At 40.4% G+C, this 16,486-nt stretch overlaps 1 pseudogene across 1 annotated transcript; it reads right to left on the reverse strand.

Annotated features, from left to right (window-relative positions):
- Positions 1 to 15,861: 15,861 nt before the first annotated feature.
- Positions 15,862 to 16,268, reverse strand: LOC309796356 (ubiquitin-conjugating enzyme E2 variant 1-like; annotated as a pseudogene). Its single transcript has one exon. The product of its transcript is annotated as a ubiquitin-conjugating enzyme E2 variant 1-like (transcript).
- Between the last annotated feature and the right edge of the window lie 218 nt (positions 16,269 to 16,486).

Consider the following 16,486-nt stretch of genomic DNA (forward strand, 5'->3'; position numbering starts at 1 on the left):
TTCAAAATACATCATTACAATTTTGATAGGGATTATATTGAATCTATAGATCACTTTAGTGGTATTAATATGTTAACAATATAAAGTCTTCTAATTTATGAATACAGGGTATATTTCCATACATTTATGTCTTATTTCTCTTATCAATGTTTTTTAGTTTTCAGTGTGTAGCTCTTTTGCCTCTTTGGTTAAGTTATTCCTAGGCATTTTCTTCTTTTTGATGCTATTATAAATGGAATTTTTTCCCTTAATTTCCTTTTCGGGTTGTTTATTATTTGTGTAGAGAAACAAAACTAATTTTTTGGTTGATTTTGTGTCCTAAAACCTTGCTGAATTAATTTAATAGTTCTAAAAGTTTGCATGTGTGTGTGTGATCATTATGGTTTTCAACATATAAGATCATGTCATCTATGAACAACGATAATTTTACTTCCTCCTACCCAATTTCAGTGTCTTTTATTTCTTTTTCTTCCCTCATTGCTGTGGCTAGAACTCCAAATGTTATTTTAAATAGAAGTAGCAAAAACAGACTATAATGCAATTTTTAACATCGACCAATATCTATTTTCACTGAAGATCAAATGTACAGTCCCAGTTTACATTAACGCTAATTGATTCATGAAAAAGAAAATAACTCGGGAACGTTTACCTTCCTTCCACTAATTACAAGTTGGGAGAACAACAGAAATTAAGTAGGATGGATGGGATGGAGAAAGGGTCTAAAAATAAATAGTAGAATTTGCAGCAAAAGCTAAGAGGTCAGTAGGAATGGCAGCTCTGGATTTTGTAGGATCTGAAGTTTATACAATTTTGCGGTACTCCTTTAAGGAAAAAAATACAAAATTATGAATACAAAGTTAAGCAGGAAATTTGAATATTTATTTAAAATGAGAAAATAAGTAACAAATGTTTGTAGTCTTAGAAATTCAGGTTCTTTTCTCAGAAAATTTAGGAAATCCATCAGCAATGATTTTTTAAACAGGTTTCCTGATTGCAGTCTGGTTTCCTCTCCCCATCGACAATACTCTACAACTCCCAGAAACTCTCAGCATTATCAGAAATGCATAGAATTGAGGGGCCCTGATGATGCTGAAGCATCATTTGCTTCCTGGGGAGTCCACCAGCTGATAGAAGAATGCCTGATTATATATTATTTCCTCACATGTTGGCCCTGATGAGTAAGACTGGGAATAGTTACACTGTATCATTTTGTACAGTTGCTCTAGGACTAAAACTTGAAATACCTGTATCGCATCTGTATTTGATTTTTGCTTGAAAGGAAGGAACATAATCTATAGCCTTATTGTAATGCCAGGGAATAAAAAGCATGATTTATTAAACCAATTTATCGTGAAAATTCTTGCCAAGGAAGCTTGATTATTGGAAATTCCAGAAGTATTTGCTGACCACTCAGACTCATCCATAGTGTAATCTCCAGAATTATACACCTCAATATTGTCTGTAAAACGTTTTCAGTGTCTTTAAAAGCTGCGTGTATGTATGTGAATGTGTGTGTGTGTATATGTAACCCCTACCAAGGACTCTGATTTTTAGTTCCTTAAAAATATCAGAGGGTGGCTTCCCTGGTGGCGCAGTGGTTGAGAGTCCACCTGCCGATGCAGGGGACATGGGTTCGTGCCCCCGTCTGGGAAGATCCCACATGCTGCGGAGCGGCTGCGCCCGTGAGCCATGGCCGCTGAGCCTGCGCGTCTGGAGCCTGTGCTCTGCAACGGGAGAGGCCACAACAGTGAGAGGCCCGCGTACCGCAAAAAGAAAAAAAACCAAATATCAAAGGGCTTCCCTGGTGGCGCACTGGTTAAGAATTCGCCTGCCAATGCAGGGGACACAGGTTCAAGCCCTGGTCCGGGAAGATCCCACATGCCATGGAGCAGCTAAGCCCATGTGCCACAGCTACTGAGCCCACGTACCATAACTACTGAAGCCTGCATGCCTAGAGCCCATGCTCTGCAACAAGAGAAGCCACGACAATGAGAAGCCCGCACACCGCAACGAAGAGTAGCCTCCACTGACTGCAACTAGAGAAAGCCCGCGCACAGCAACAAAGACCCAACACAGCCATAAATCAATCAATCAATCAGAAATTCTGCATTAGTGTTTTCACAAACTCAGTAATGTGATATATTCAATAAGAAGAAGAACAGAAAACATTGATATTGTGGTAATCGTGTGTCAAGCCATATTCTTGTATTTACTTACTTGATTCTCACAGCAACCCTATGGGGAAAATTCTATTATTCCCATTTCCCATAAGAGAAAGCTGAGGCACAAAGAGGATTATTATCTTTCCCACGATAACAAATGTAATAAGGTGTGTGCTGGCTCCAGAGACTATGAGCCCAACTGCAACATTTTACTACTTCACCAGGCTGCACCAACTACTAATGAGTATGTTGTATTTATTTGTGATGTGAGGGTCCTCAATTATAAACAGTTATTCTTTCACTGCCCCAGTAGAAGACCAATTATTTTACATCCTATGCTGTTAGTCACAGAACATGTGGCTGACATGTATTTGCTTTTTGAACTCTTGCTCATCTATTTTCTAGGAAATCTTCCTTAGCTTGTGTACTAAGACTCAACTCTGTCTTCTTTAGTCTCATTTTGCTTTCCCAATTAGAGTTTGTGCTTCATGAGGTCAAGAACCATATTTTCTATTTCCTCTGAATCTCTCAGAATTAGGGCATGGTACGAGATTCATAGAAAGGTAATGATAAACACTGACTTATTTACTGATACTTTTCTAACAACAAGCCAGTGGTAAAACTCAGTTATCTGTAATTTGCATTAAAAAATTATGTGAACCACACATTCCTTCAAACAAGGTTTATGGAGGGCCCATATGTGATAAGGATGCAACAAGAATGAAATACAGTTCTGCTGCCATTGAGGGCCTTATGGTATAATAGGAAGATAAAATGTAAACAAATAGTTTAGTGATGTGTTACAGAGACATTGTTAAGATTCAGTAAACATGATGAGTAAATAAAGTAGCTTTAGTGGGGATGGAGTGGTGTAATTCTAATCTTGGTAAGAGATACCTGACCCATACTCTATTAGAATTGAAGTAAAGTTTTAGGGATTATTTTTGTCTAATCCTTCATCTTATAGGTAAGAAACTGGAGTAGTAAGATATTGAATGGGATTTTTCCTGTTAGTCCAGGCTTGGCTATTAGGAAAAACATCCGGTAACAAAAGACCCTACGAATCCACTTCATCTGAAGAGGGCCTTTCTATGAACACCATCTTCTTGAAGGAATTTAGAGGCAACAGAATTAGCTCTACTACTACTGTGCACCCTCCTATCCCAGAATTAGCAGAGACTTAGAGATGGGAGGAAAGAGAGTCACGGTGGACAGTTTTGGGAGCATGCAGGTGCCCAAAGAAAGCCTCTTTCCTTCCTTTTACAAGTTTTTCCTCCTAAAGCAAAATGTTGACAGTGATGGGTTTGTATTAAGAGAATAAATCACATATTTTGGCTGAGTCTGCGAGAAGGAGAGAGTGAGATCTCTTTTCCTACTTTCTCATCTGGATGTCCTGGTACCATACCCTAAGGGGAGTCAGTAACAAATTTTGGGAATAGTTTGATAAGTGTTCTTTGGAGGTTGGTGGCATATGGAAGAGAAAGATTGATGCCACTTTCTGATCTAGAGATTTCTGAAGATGAGAGTCCCATCGCAGGGGTCAAGGCCAGCAAGACTTCAAGAGATCATGGTGTAGGAGGGCTTGGAAAAAGTCTGGAGGCATCTTCACCTCACCGCAGTTTCCACAGTCCTTGGAGAAGGAGATAACACAGTTCCTGTGGTTCCAAGAGGAGCTCCAGGGTTTCTCAAGCCACTGACAGGCCAAGCATTGGGATATTCAGCCCAGAGAAGGGATTGGGAGTATGGAGTATGGCAGGAGGCCAGGGGGAGATAAGGGACTACTGCTCTCTAGGGGTCCTCAGTGATGGAGTGATCCTGGGTAAGGATCACTGATAACCTGAGTATCACCATTCCACCTACATACCAGTAACCACAGAAAGAATTAGACCAAATCAAGGTGAGAAATGGGGCTCCAAAAGGCAGCAGTTACATACAAACATCACTACATTCCTGACTCTCCTCCCTGTTTCCAAACCTGGAGGAGCTATATGCTTAGGAGGGAAGTAGAGAGAATATCCCACCAACATATACACAACACAACACACACACACACACACACACACACACACACACACACACACACACGGTGTCACATTGAGGGAAAGAAGTACGAGAAGGCGAACAGATCACAACCCCTACAACTCCAGTCCTTTTTAGATACAAACCCAGCATTAACTATAATATCTTTAGAATAACAACTGTGATATTAGAGTTTGAAAGAGGACTAGAGAAAAATTTTACTATTCAAAAATAAAGGATTTGCCCAATATTATAAAGGAGAATTTGAGATTTCATGGTTGAGAGTAGTTAAAATAAAGACCATTTCACATTTACAATTTAAACAGTTCATATCAGAATATCAAGGTGGGGAGTGGGCGATAGGGGTGCAGTCTGCCTAGACAGAGCAAGCGATTTTATTACGGATGTTGTTTAAAATTACTGGGCCCAGGCTGATAATAAAAAGCATACCTAGTTTTCATTGACTTAGTTATTGTTTTTTTTTCTCCTCCAGGGACAATGCACTCCTTGACTGCTTGGTCTTGGAGCAGTCCCTACCACACCTCCCTTGATACAGGACAGCCAGTTGAGACTCCCCGAAAATTCATTTGCACTGTGACCTGCCCAAAGAAATAAAACTTCTTTTCCTAGCAAAAGAAAATTTATTAAAGGTGGAGAATTTTGTAGACATTTTATAATTTCTGGCTTTGATTTAAAATCATTTGTATTTTTCTTTAAATTAGTTACAGGTTGAGGCCGATACAGTGGATCATTGGGGTTCTTTGGGAAGCAACCATGGAGACAGAGTTGTGAGCACAGATGATTACTGTGAATAATGCCTGAGAAAGATAAGGAGGGGGCAGGACTGGGCAGAGAGAGCCTTAGTTTACAATGCAGATCTGACAAAGTCTCAGCCAGCCCAGTAGGGAGCTGGGAACAAGGATTACTTGTTAGTCCCCTGCATTGGGCAGAAATGGCCAGGTTCTAGTAATACTACTGCCCAGCCGTTGACTGGGGGCTACCCAGGAAGACCATGGCATTTTCTGGAAAGCTGAGGCGGATCCTGAAGGCAGTGCAGCTAGAGGCTGTCAGCCAAATGCACCGCTTGCAGCTGAATAGCACTTCTCTCTTGAAAGGAGATCTAAGTAGTGCATATCCCTGGCTGCCACACCTGATCTCAAGTTAAATATCTGCATCCCCAGCTTTTCTGTTAATTTTACAAGTGTAATAAGTGCTTTGTGATGCCTCATTAGATATGCATCCACCACTTCTATACAGCCAAGTACCATTTGGACACCCAGCATGTTCAACTGTTAAGAAGAGTCAATTTAGTAAACATGGAACTGGAGGCAGTGTGTGACTTGGCTCGATTCTGTGTCACATTTCAGCTTCTTTTTGATCAAATAAAGTGCAGATTCTCTGACAACAAAGGAGTATCTTTTATTAATATTTATATCTTCTCACCCCCTACACAAAAAAATACAGGGCCTGACCGGGCATCTGTTGCCCAGGAGGATGACAGTAAATGTTGTATGTAATAGAATGACTGATTACAGAATGTTTTCCCTTCTTTCCTTTACTCCATGTCCATATAAACAGTCTTTGTGTGACTTGATATTGCTGGTGGTTCTGAATCTGGTTTTGAAATCAATATATTTTGTCTGTCTTCTTTATGAAAGAAGGAATAAAAATCCCCAATGGTAAGAGATAATTCAAATAAAACCATGCTAAGAAGAAGAAATGCTGTATATAAAAAAGACTGAAGAGCCATTTTCCGGGACCTGCCACTCCAGTGACCTCTCCAGCAAGGTAACCTTCCTCCCACCACACTGGAGAGCAAGGCTGGGAGCAAGATATGTTACAGATTGAGGGAGCCAAGCACTCATATGTCAACACAAATTCAGAAAAGAAGCAAGGGAAGAGAAGGAAGAAAAGGAGGACGGTTATAGAAAATAATTATTTACAAAAATATGAAGGTTGGAAGGCTCCTTTGTGTAAATTTAATAACAACTTTCACTTTATCAGTGGACTGAGGATAGTTTTATGATTGGGGGAAGCTTACTTCCATGATGAGGACATATGACCACGACAGGGAGGTCCAGGTGGTAGCTAGGATGAAGTGTGAATGTCAGGACCTTTAGTAGCCGCCAAGGAAGAACCTGTCCTTTTCAAGTCTGGCGAGTCACGAGGCTGCCATTAAACCTAAGTAAGTGAACAGAAACAGTTGTTTCAGAGGATGTGGCTTCATCTGCAAAGGTGTCCACTGATGGATGCCCTTCTGTGCTAGGAGACAGCCATTGATTCCTGACTTCCTGAGGGGAGCCGTGGAGAGCTGCAAATGGGGAAGCTGAAACAGAGCCACATGGGGGCTTCCTGGAAGGCTCTTTGATGCAACTGATTATGATTTTCTGCGGGATAATTTACTTGTTTCAAGTGCATGATGAATGGGATTATTATTCATAATTAGGAAATGCCCAGAGAGAAAAGAACACAAGCAATGTCCTGACTAGCTATCAGTAATTATCAGGCACACACGAATGATGCCCAGGAAATGAAAAGGCTCCAGCATTTTCCTTTAATTTTGTTTAGGAATGTGATTTCCTAACAGCAGTCGAGTGCTGTGGGCAGTGTATGTCCTGCCAATTATGTCACCTCAAAGCACCATTCCTCACGGCATCCCTTGCAGTGTACACAGAGGAGGCCCGTCAGATAGTATTCCTTAATTAATTATGGTCTTTCTTGTAGGTGTCTTTGTAAACAGTATCTCCCTCTTCTCTTCTCCTTCCTCATCTCTTCCTAAAATTGCATGTGCTGCCTGTCCCTTTAGGAGACACACTATATCGGAGAAACTGAATTCTGTTAGCTACCAGCTTAGCCTGTAATGAGAAAGCTTTATTAGGCCAATCAACTTGGTTTGTATGAAATGTCCTCTCTTCTGGTAGTGAGGGGGGGAAAGTCTTAGCAGCTTTCTTTCTATAGGAACTGCTCCAGTTTTTCTTTTCTTTTTCGTTTTGTTTTGTTTTCTCTGGTACAACTAAAAGTACTGTCATGCTCACCACTGCAAATTACTGCAAACTGCAATGAGCTGTAGAAAGACCCCGGTCAGAGTGAAGGACCATTTGTGGAGGCAGTTGCCAACTTCTCCACTGGCATATCTTTGGGACTATAGCGATCAGAAAAGCCTTGGCTCCCCTGTGCAAATGTCCAAAGAAAATAAACAGCGATGAGAGGGAGGAGATAACGGGACTCAAACACATTTCACAACTTGCTTCTCATTTTGAGTGTGTTCTGCTGGATTTTCAGAAGAATGTATGGCTGCTGTGCTGGGTGCAGCTGTTTGAGTTCTTACAGTTCTAGGAGCAAGACAGGGAGGAGGCAGAGTGCATTAGCATGGACCAATTCAAAGCAAGCTAAGTGCAAAAAGCTAAATGTGGCCAAACTCTCTGCAAAGTTCACACACGCACATAAAAGATTATATTTGGTTCTGCCTCAGAGCACCTAAAGCTATAGTTGAACTGCACAATTTTATCCCCAAATGGGTCACTTTTGCCCATGCCAAGCTGAAACAGAAAATGGAACGGGAGAAGGGTTAAGGTAGCTGGTTCCTACCAGGGCTTTGGGCACAATATTTGTCCCTTCAGCGTATCTAGCGGCTCGCTACTCAAACTATGGTGCATGGTCCAGCATCACCTGGGAGCTTGGAAGAAACACAGAATCTTGGACCCACCACAGACCCACTGAATTAGAATCTGCATGTTAACAAGATACCCAGGGGATTTCTATGCATGTGGCACTTTGGAAAGCCCTGGCCTAGGGCACTTGCTCAAGTTACCTCTGCAGTTTAGAAGGGAGGAAGGTCCATACTGAACTTCATGAAAAATCAGAATAAATCTGTTCAATATCTTATTTAACTTTATTTCTATAGGAACTTGATTTCCTTTTAAAAACAACTCGATTCCCAAATTTTTAAAATCATAAGTTAAGATGTACCATGGCGATGACAAGCATTAGATTTTCCATAACTGGGGAAAAGTTTTAGTGAACGATGGGCTATTTTTAGAGCAAATTTTATATTGTTAGCCCCAGAATTACATGAAGTATTGTAAATAGTGGGATTCCTCTTCTATGCAGTTGTGGCAGCAGACAAGTTCATGGGTACTGCATAGTTTATCTCCCAGGGTGCTGAAAATTCTTTTGATAACATTAAGAATAAATGGCCAGCACTCTGTTCTCTTTACCTCACTTGAATTTTTACTATTTTCCATAATATTTATCACCATAAATGTATTCTATTTAGTGTTTGTTTTATGTCAACCATACCTCCCACTGCTCGAAGAATGTTAACTCCAAATAAGTAGATATCTTGCCTGTGACAGCACTTGGCATATCACAGATGCTCAATCAACTTGTGTTGAATGAGTGAGACTGTTGTAGGATAGAGACATTTCTTGGGTCCTTCCAATTATTAGGCATAAATCCCCCTAAACTGTTTTACTCACATTGTTCTAGGTTTATCCTCACAAAGCAAATTCATGTATACTTTGTCTTCCAGGATGTCTGGAGAGTGAAAAAGGAATCTGTGGATTGGACAGTGTTGTTGTGTGTGTGTTTTTTTTTTCCTTTGGCTGTGCCACACGGCATGTGGGATCTTAGTTCCCAGGCCAGGGATTGAACCCGTGCCACCTGCAGTGGAAGCACAGAGTCTTAACCACTGGACCACCAGGGAAGTCCTGAATCTACGGATTGTTGTTGAATACATCCCTCTGGCTTTATTAGACATGATGGTCTCTGGGGAAACTATTGCCCATTAACATTAACAAATTGGCTTCTCTTTCACATAATAGTTTTGTGTGATTTAGTGTGAATCCATTGCAGTGGCTAGTCTTTGGGTATATTAACTGCATTCATTCCTACACCCGAAAAGCTGAGACCAGATGCCAGCACAACATGACTTACACAAGGTGATAATCCTGAGAGGGCGACCAGTTTGCAGCTTTATATGACATCCACCTCTGCTCCTCACCTCTCCCTGGCCCCCACAGGCATGGCAGACACTGTATGCAAAGGGACTTAACATTTCTTATTCTGCAGTGTAACCAAATGTTGGGAGTTTAAGCATCCCATATTGTAATTAACGGCACAGACCCACAGAGCATGCTGACACACTGAACAGGTTTAGAAAGTACCATGCAACCACGACGGGCTTCATGCTATATAGTCCTTTTCTGTTTCTTTCTCTTCTTTCTGCCCCTTAGCCTTGGAGTGCCCCAGGGTTCAGTCCTTGGTCCCAACTTTATATTCAATATTACACTCAACTCCTTCCCTGTCCCTGCTCCTGGTGAACTTAACTCCCATGGCTTTAAATAGTATCTAACTGCTGACTACACTGAAATGTATATCCTAGCTTTGAACTCCATCCTGGACTTCATAGTTATATATACAAGTTGTACATCCAACAATTATAATTGTTTAACATACATTTCAAATTGAGTGTGTTCTTTTTTAATTTTAATTTTGTTATTGAGTTATGATTAACATACAATATTATATTAGTTTCAAGTGTGCCACACAGTGATTCAGTATTTTTTATACATTATGAAATGATCACTGCAACAAGACCAGTTACCATCTCTCATTCCTTGTTAAAAATTTCACTCCCCAAACATACTTTACTCACAATCTCAGTTGAGGGCAATTCTGTTATTTCACTTGTTCAAGCCAAAAACCTTAGAGTTGCTCTTGGCTCTTCTTTTTCCTTCCCAAGCCTCATCAAAACTGCCAAGAAATTCTGTTAACCCTAACATCAAAATACATCTGTTATATGCCCACTTTTCTCCAGCTTTACTGCTATCCTGGTTGGAGCCACGGTTATTATCTCTTGCCTGGATTATAGTAACAACCTCCTAATTGGCCTCTCTGCTTCCAATCTCAGGCCCCAATTGATGATTTTCAACAAAACAGCTGGAGATATCCTTTAAAAAGTACAGATTACATCACTGCTCAACCCCTCCAATGCCCCCCTAGTCCATTCTGAGTCAAAACCAAAGTTCTTACAGGGTCTGGCCCTCTGTGACTGCTCCAACTTCATCTCCTTCTCCTCATCCTCTCTTACTCCACTCCTGTTGCCCTGGCTTCTGCGTTGTTCTTGGAACACACCAAGCACACTCCTGCCTTGGGATTTCGCTCAGTGGTTTCTTCTGCTTGGAACATTCCTCATCCCAGACATCCATACGACTTGCTTACTCACCTCCTTCATATCTCTGTGCAAAGGTTACCTTTACATTGACCACCCCTTTTTGAGTTGCAACTCACTTTTCCCATGTGGTACTCCCATTGATTCTCTCTGCCCTCATTTTTAAAAATTATTTTTTACTGAGGTAACATTGGTTTATAACATCATATAAGTTTCCTGTGTACAACATTATATTTCTCCTGTTTATACTACAGCATGCTCACTACCAAAAATTTAGTTTCCGTTCATCACCATACAGTTGACTCCCCTTTACCCATTTCACTTACCCCCTGCCCCTTCCCTTCTGGTAATCACTATTCTGTTCTCTGTACCTATGTGTTTGTTTTTGTTTGTTGTTTTCATTTATTTTGTTTTGTTGTTTGTTGTATTCCACATGTGAGTGAAATCATAATTTGTCTTTCTCCATCTGACTTATTTAGCATAATACCCTCAAGGTCCATCTATCATGTTGCAAATGGCAGGATTTCATCTTTTTTTATGGTTGAATAGTATTTCATTGTATATATATATACATCATTCATTGATGGGCACTTAGGTTGTTTCCATATCTTAGCTATTGTAAATAATGCTGCAATGAACAGAAGCGTGCATATACTTTTTCAAATTAGTGTTTTTGTATCTTTGGATAAGTACCCAGAAGTGGGATAGCTTGATCATATGGTAGTTCTGTTTGTAATTTTTGAGGTATCTGCATAATGCTTTCCATAGTGGCTGCATCAATTTACATTCCCACCAACAGTGTATGACGGTTCCCTTTTCTCCATGTCCTTGCCAACACTTGTCACTTATTATATTTTTGATAACAGCCATTCTAACGGGTGTGAGGTGATATCTCATTGTGGTTTTAATTTGCATTTCCCTAATAATTAGTAATGTTGAACACCTTTTCATGTGCCTGTTGGCCATCTATATGTCTTCTTGGGAAAAATGCCTGTTCAGCTCCTCTGCCCATTTTTTAATCAGGTTGTTTGTTTTTCTGTGGCTGAGTTATATGCATTCTTCATTCTCTGCATTCCTTTTATCATTGTTTAATTGTACTTAGCACTCCCTAGCATGCTATATAGTTTAGTTATTATCTTTATCGTTTATTGTTCGTGTCTCGAAACCCAGAATGAAGCCTCATGAAATGCAGATTTTGTCTATTTGGTTCACTAATAAATGACAAGCATCTATAATGGGCTGGGTTACTTAGCAGGTGCTTAATAAATTTGTTGAAGGTGTTAATAATTACTAAGTTCCACTTTTACACTGATTGAGAATTTGCCTCCCTGCTCTCCTGAAAGACTGACTCCTATTTTGCCCTCTAAAAGAACACAGGGAAAGCTTGCTCTAAGTTTCTCAGGATAACCCCCTGGCCAGAGAGTATATGTGGCTTTTCCCACATACAAATCAGATGCATTTTGCCTGGAACTTTTCATTTATTCCAATGGTGTCTGTAATTTTATGCCAGGCCTACCCTGCCATACTTAAGGTAAGCAGTGATGCTTTCCTAACTTTATAATCAGTACACAGGCTTGTGTTCATGAATATGATTATGATTTTTGATCCATTAATTTCTGGTCATTATCACCAAAGCCAGGAAGGACTGAACTATTTGAATAGTTTTGCCCAATTGTTGAGGCCATCAGAGACAAGTAGGCCCCAAATAACATTAAATCCACGGGCATTTGCAAAAACCTTGTGAGTCAGTATTTTACAGCTCATATTTCCTTCTTCTCCTTCTGTAACTGATTTATGTAGTCAAGTTCCCTGTGAGTTGAAAGCTTACACCTAGCTGAAAATGACCCACTTGTAGAATCTTGGGCTTTGTCCAGAATATCTCAAGAGAACTTAGAGGTTGAGTTGAAATACCAGAAACAATTTAACTCATTATCAACTCAACCAGTAACAGGCATGTCTGGGAAGGAAGCCGCCTAAACTGCATGTGGCCTGTACCAGACCATTAAAGGCTTTCATGCCCAGAATGTGTTTGCATCCCAAATATTTCAAAGGTCCCTTTGAGGAAGTTAACTATTTGAAATATTATTTAGATGCCACACATCCCAGTGTCTTAATTTGGGAATACAGAATAGAATTCTGGAGGAGAGAAGTAACTGAAAGCTCTTGCTAGAGAAAATGATGATGCTAACTCTATTGCATCAAATATATATTTACAAATATTTACAAATTATAAACCTCAAAGTAGCATGGATAGTCATACTATCTATGAAGAAATAATTGCTTAAAATAGACTGAAGAGTGTTCTATCATATTATATCAGACTCATAGAAACAGCAGTGCCATTTCCACCTCCGAGCATTGTGAACTTATTTCCAGAATATTCTTATAACAAAAATCATTTAAGTTTTAGAGGTCTTTTACTTTTCAGTTGACACAGTATTTCCAAATGTATAGTTTCAGTAGTCGCATGGAGATGATTTCATCTTTGTTTTGCAGCTGAAGATAATGAAAGTTACAAAGTGAAATAACTTGCCTAAGACCAAATACCCAGTCTGTAGCACACACAGTCTTGTTGTTCTTGGTCCAGTATGCCTTCCTCCATACCCAGGTGCCTTCATTTGCAAGTCTACAGTAGAGTTCTGGAGGGAAGAGGTTTCCAGAAGTTCATGCTAAAGGAGGTGAAGATGATAAACTCTACTACAGCAAATAATACTTATTTCCATATCTGCCTTTCCTATTAGGTGGTAATTCTTCTTAAAGACAATACATTAAATCTGCATTCCCCCATACCTTGCACAGTATCTAGAATGTAGTCAGTACTAGAAAGATTGAATTTAGAAAGGCTTAATGAGTACAAATGTCATACTCTCTCAGGTACACTGTGTCCTGTCACTAAGAGCAGAGACCCGTCTCCAGACCTGGGAAAATGTTACAAGGTACATGGGAACTGAGTTCATTCATTTAAAAAGAAAGTACTTACTGAGCATCTACTATGTGCCAGGCACTGTGTTAGGCAAAAGGCATAGTACTGCAGAAGACAGACATGGTGCCTTTACTCATAAGAGCATCCAGAGACTTGGAGCTGAGCCTTTAACTCTTGTTATAAAGTATGGACCAGTGATTCTCAAACTTGAATGTATGTACGAATTGCCCAGGGATCTGGCATTCTGATTCGGTAGGTCTGGGGTGGGCCCAAGAGTCTACATTGCTCACAAACTTCCAGTTGATGCTGATTATGCTGGTCCCAGGCTCACCTCTTGAGTAGCAAGGACCAATGTTATAAAATTTTATTCTCTTGAAATACTGTCCTGTATTACTTACCCTGCAGGATTTCCCCAGTATTACTTGTTAATGTGTGTGTGTTTAGTTCTATGCAATTTTGTCACATATGTAGGTTTGTAGATTCACCATCACAGTAAACATACAGAACAGTCTTATCACTGCCAACATCCCATCCCACAACATTGCTCACCTCTGGCAACCACTAATCTGTCATCTATCTCTACAATTTTGTCATTTCGAAAATGTTATATAAATAGAATCATACAGCACATAACCTTCTGAGATTGGTGCTTTCACTCTGTGTACTTTTCTTTTTGCCTGTATCGATAGATCATTCCTTTCTATTTGAGAGAAGTGTTCCATGGGACGAAAGTACCACAGTTAGTTTAACCCATCACCAGTTGAAGGATATCTGGGTTGTGTCCATTTTCAATTATTACAAATAAGACTGCTCTGAACCTTTGTGTACAGATTTTTGTGTGAACATAAGTTTTCATTTCTTTGGGATGAATAACCAAGATTGCAATTGCAGGGCAATATGGCAGTTTCATGTTTAGATTTATAAGAAAGTGCCAAATTGCTGCCCAGAGGGGCTGTACAATTTTATATTCCCACTAGCAAAGCTTGAGTGCTCCAGTTTCTTTTCATCGTTGTCAGCATTTGGTGTTGTCACTATTTTTTTTTAATATTAATGCACACTTCTTTTTATTATATTAAAATCAGGCAATGGTCTGAAAAATGAAAAGGCTGCTTATGGAATACTGTTATGTTAAACTTTACTTACAGGACGTTAAATCCTTAGAACTAAGGTTTTCCCCAGAAAAAGATTAATGGTAACATCAGCTGCTTTTCTGACTTGATGGTTGCTGCTTCAAAAGGTGGTTTTACACAAACACTAAAAAAAAAAAAGAAAAACCGTTAGAATACAATGAATTGCTTTTATTTTGGTATGCATCCACACCTCAGCATTTAGTGGTCCTGAAAAGAAAAGTGGAAAAACGCAGCAATTTGCCAGGAAGTCAAGCCCAGCAATTTTGGGGATCCACTTGGGGTACAAACAAGTTCTTTCTTATCCCTGCTGAGGACCGTGAGAAGCAGCAGCACTGAAACCAAAGTATGCACTGAATCTAAGGTTCTTTTTGTTCTAGTTGTCAGATTCCAAACTAGACCCAAATGGATTGCAAGGATGACCCAATGAGAGCCCTGTTTAAAACTTCTTCAAATTTTAAAAGCAAAAGCAATTACAGGAAAAGAAAACAATTCATTCAGAGGGATTATGTGTGCCTACAAGTGTCTTCTGTGGCCATTCTCCAAGTTTAACCACCAAGGACTTTGAGAGCTGGCAGGTCTCAGTAACCCTGGTGACTGTTCTTTTCACCTTATCAAAACCTGAGCTAAAAAAATGCATCAGCTGATGACGACAGCAGAGGGTGGCAGGGCTGAGCACCCAACATTCATTTCCCAGGCTGGTGGAGAGTAAAAAGTGTGGTTCCAAAACTAAATGAGGGAGGTCAGAGACGCTTTCCAACATTACCTGATGGCTTCTGGCTAAAGCAAGGAAGTGTCATGGAAAGTGCTGGGTGGTGATGGTGCAAAAAGGGACTTGAGGAGGAGGAAGGACAAAGCAGCACGCTCGAATAAGGTGGAAGGAGAAGATATGGGGAAAGCCCTGAATTCCTCACCAAAGGCCAATTTCAGAGGGGAGCTGAGGGGGTTACAATCTATGCTTCGCCAAGGGTGGTAGTGGAGAGTGGGAAGAGGATGGTGGCTTGGAAGGGGGGCAGCATTTAAGACTTAAAGAAAGAAACCAGGCGTGCAGACGAAGCACCCCCGCACACCCAGCAGGAGTCCCACTGGCTGTGACCTGAAACCCTCACATCTACTCTAAGAAGCCACCCCCAGCTGGAGGGCTGTTGCAGGGAGGGAGGAGGCAGCGGGAGGGGAAGGGGAGAAGGCAGAGACCCCAGGCCATGTAATCAGCAGCAAGGTGATTGCGTGATGTGTCTTTTCACAGTTGAGTTAGATGTGCCCCACTGGTTATGACGGGAATTGATTTAAATACACTTTCTTGATCCCAGAAGTTCATATGTGGACAGTGGTTACACTTGACAGGATGATTTGTTATGGCACAACTTATATATTTCAAATGGACAAAAAGATTAGTATCACATTTACAGTATCTTAAGATAAACTGCCTTTGAATGGGAGTTTCCTTCCAGTACTTTGAGGTCTACAAGACGTATCTAGAAAATTTACTACTGTGGAAAATGAAGACTGTTTAAATCAAATGGGGGGTAAGGGAGGGCTGGTGGTTTTTCTTTTTGATTCACTGCTGTAACACTGTCCTTCAGGCGGCTGAGGGAGTTTCATATTATCTTTAGACATCATTAGGCGCTGAAGCTCTTGCAGGGCAACTGATGCTATATGAGTTCTGCCATTCTGCTAGCACTGATCTGTCTCTTGGGTCCACCACTCCATTAGAACTATTAACTCCATTCATATTAATTTTTGTTACAAATCTTACAAAGGGGGGTGCTTCTAGGTATTTAGCTCCACATTCTATTTTAAGGCTGTATATTTGGTTTTCATAAATTGTTCTTGGGGGCTTAATTATCATCCCTGTCCATCTTGTAAGTGTCCTGTCTTCATCATCTTCTAGACCCCAGATAATTGTACCATCTCCTGCTCCTTTCTGGCCTTCGTTGAGTTCTTCCAACAGTTGGAAATTGCGAGGGACTTTTAGTCGCGAGCCTGCGGTGGCTGCCACCTTGTGTTACTGTTGCTCCTTCACTATCTTTTTTTTTAATTTTAGGAATTCTAATAGACATGTAGTGATATCTCAGAGTGGTTT

Source organism: Mesoplodon mirus (genome assembly GCF_964341445.2).
Source record: "Mesoplodon mirus genome assembly, chromosome: X".
In the NCBI taxonomy this organism is placed as follows: domain Eukaryota; kingdom Metazoa; phylum Chordata; class Mammalia; order Artiodactyla; family Ziphiidae; genus Mesoplodon; species Mesoplodon mirus.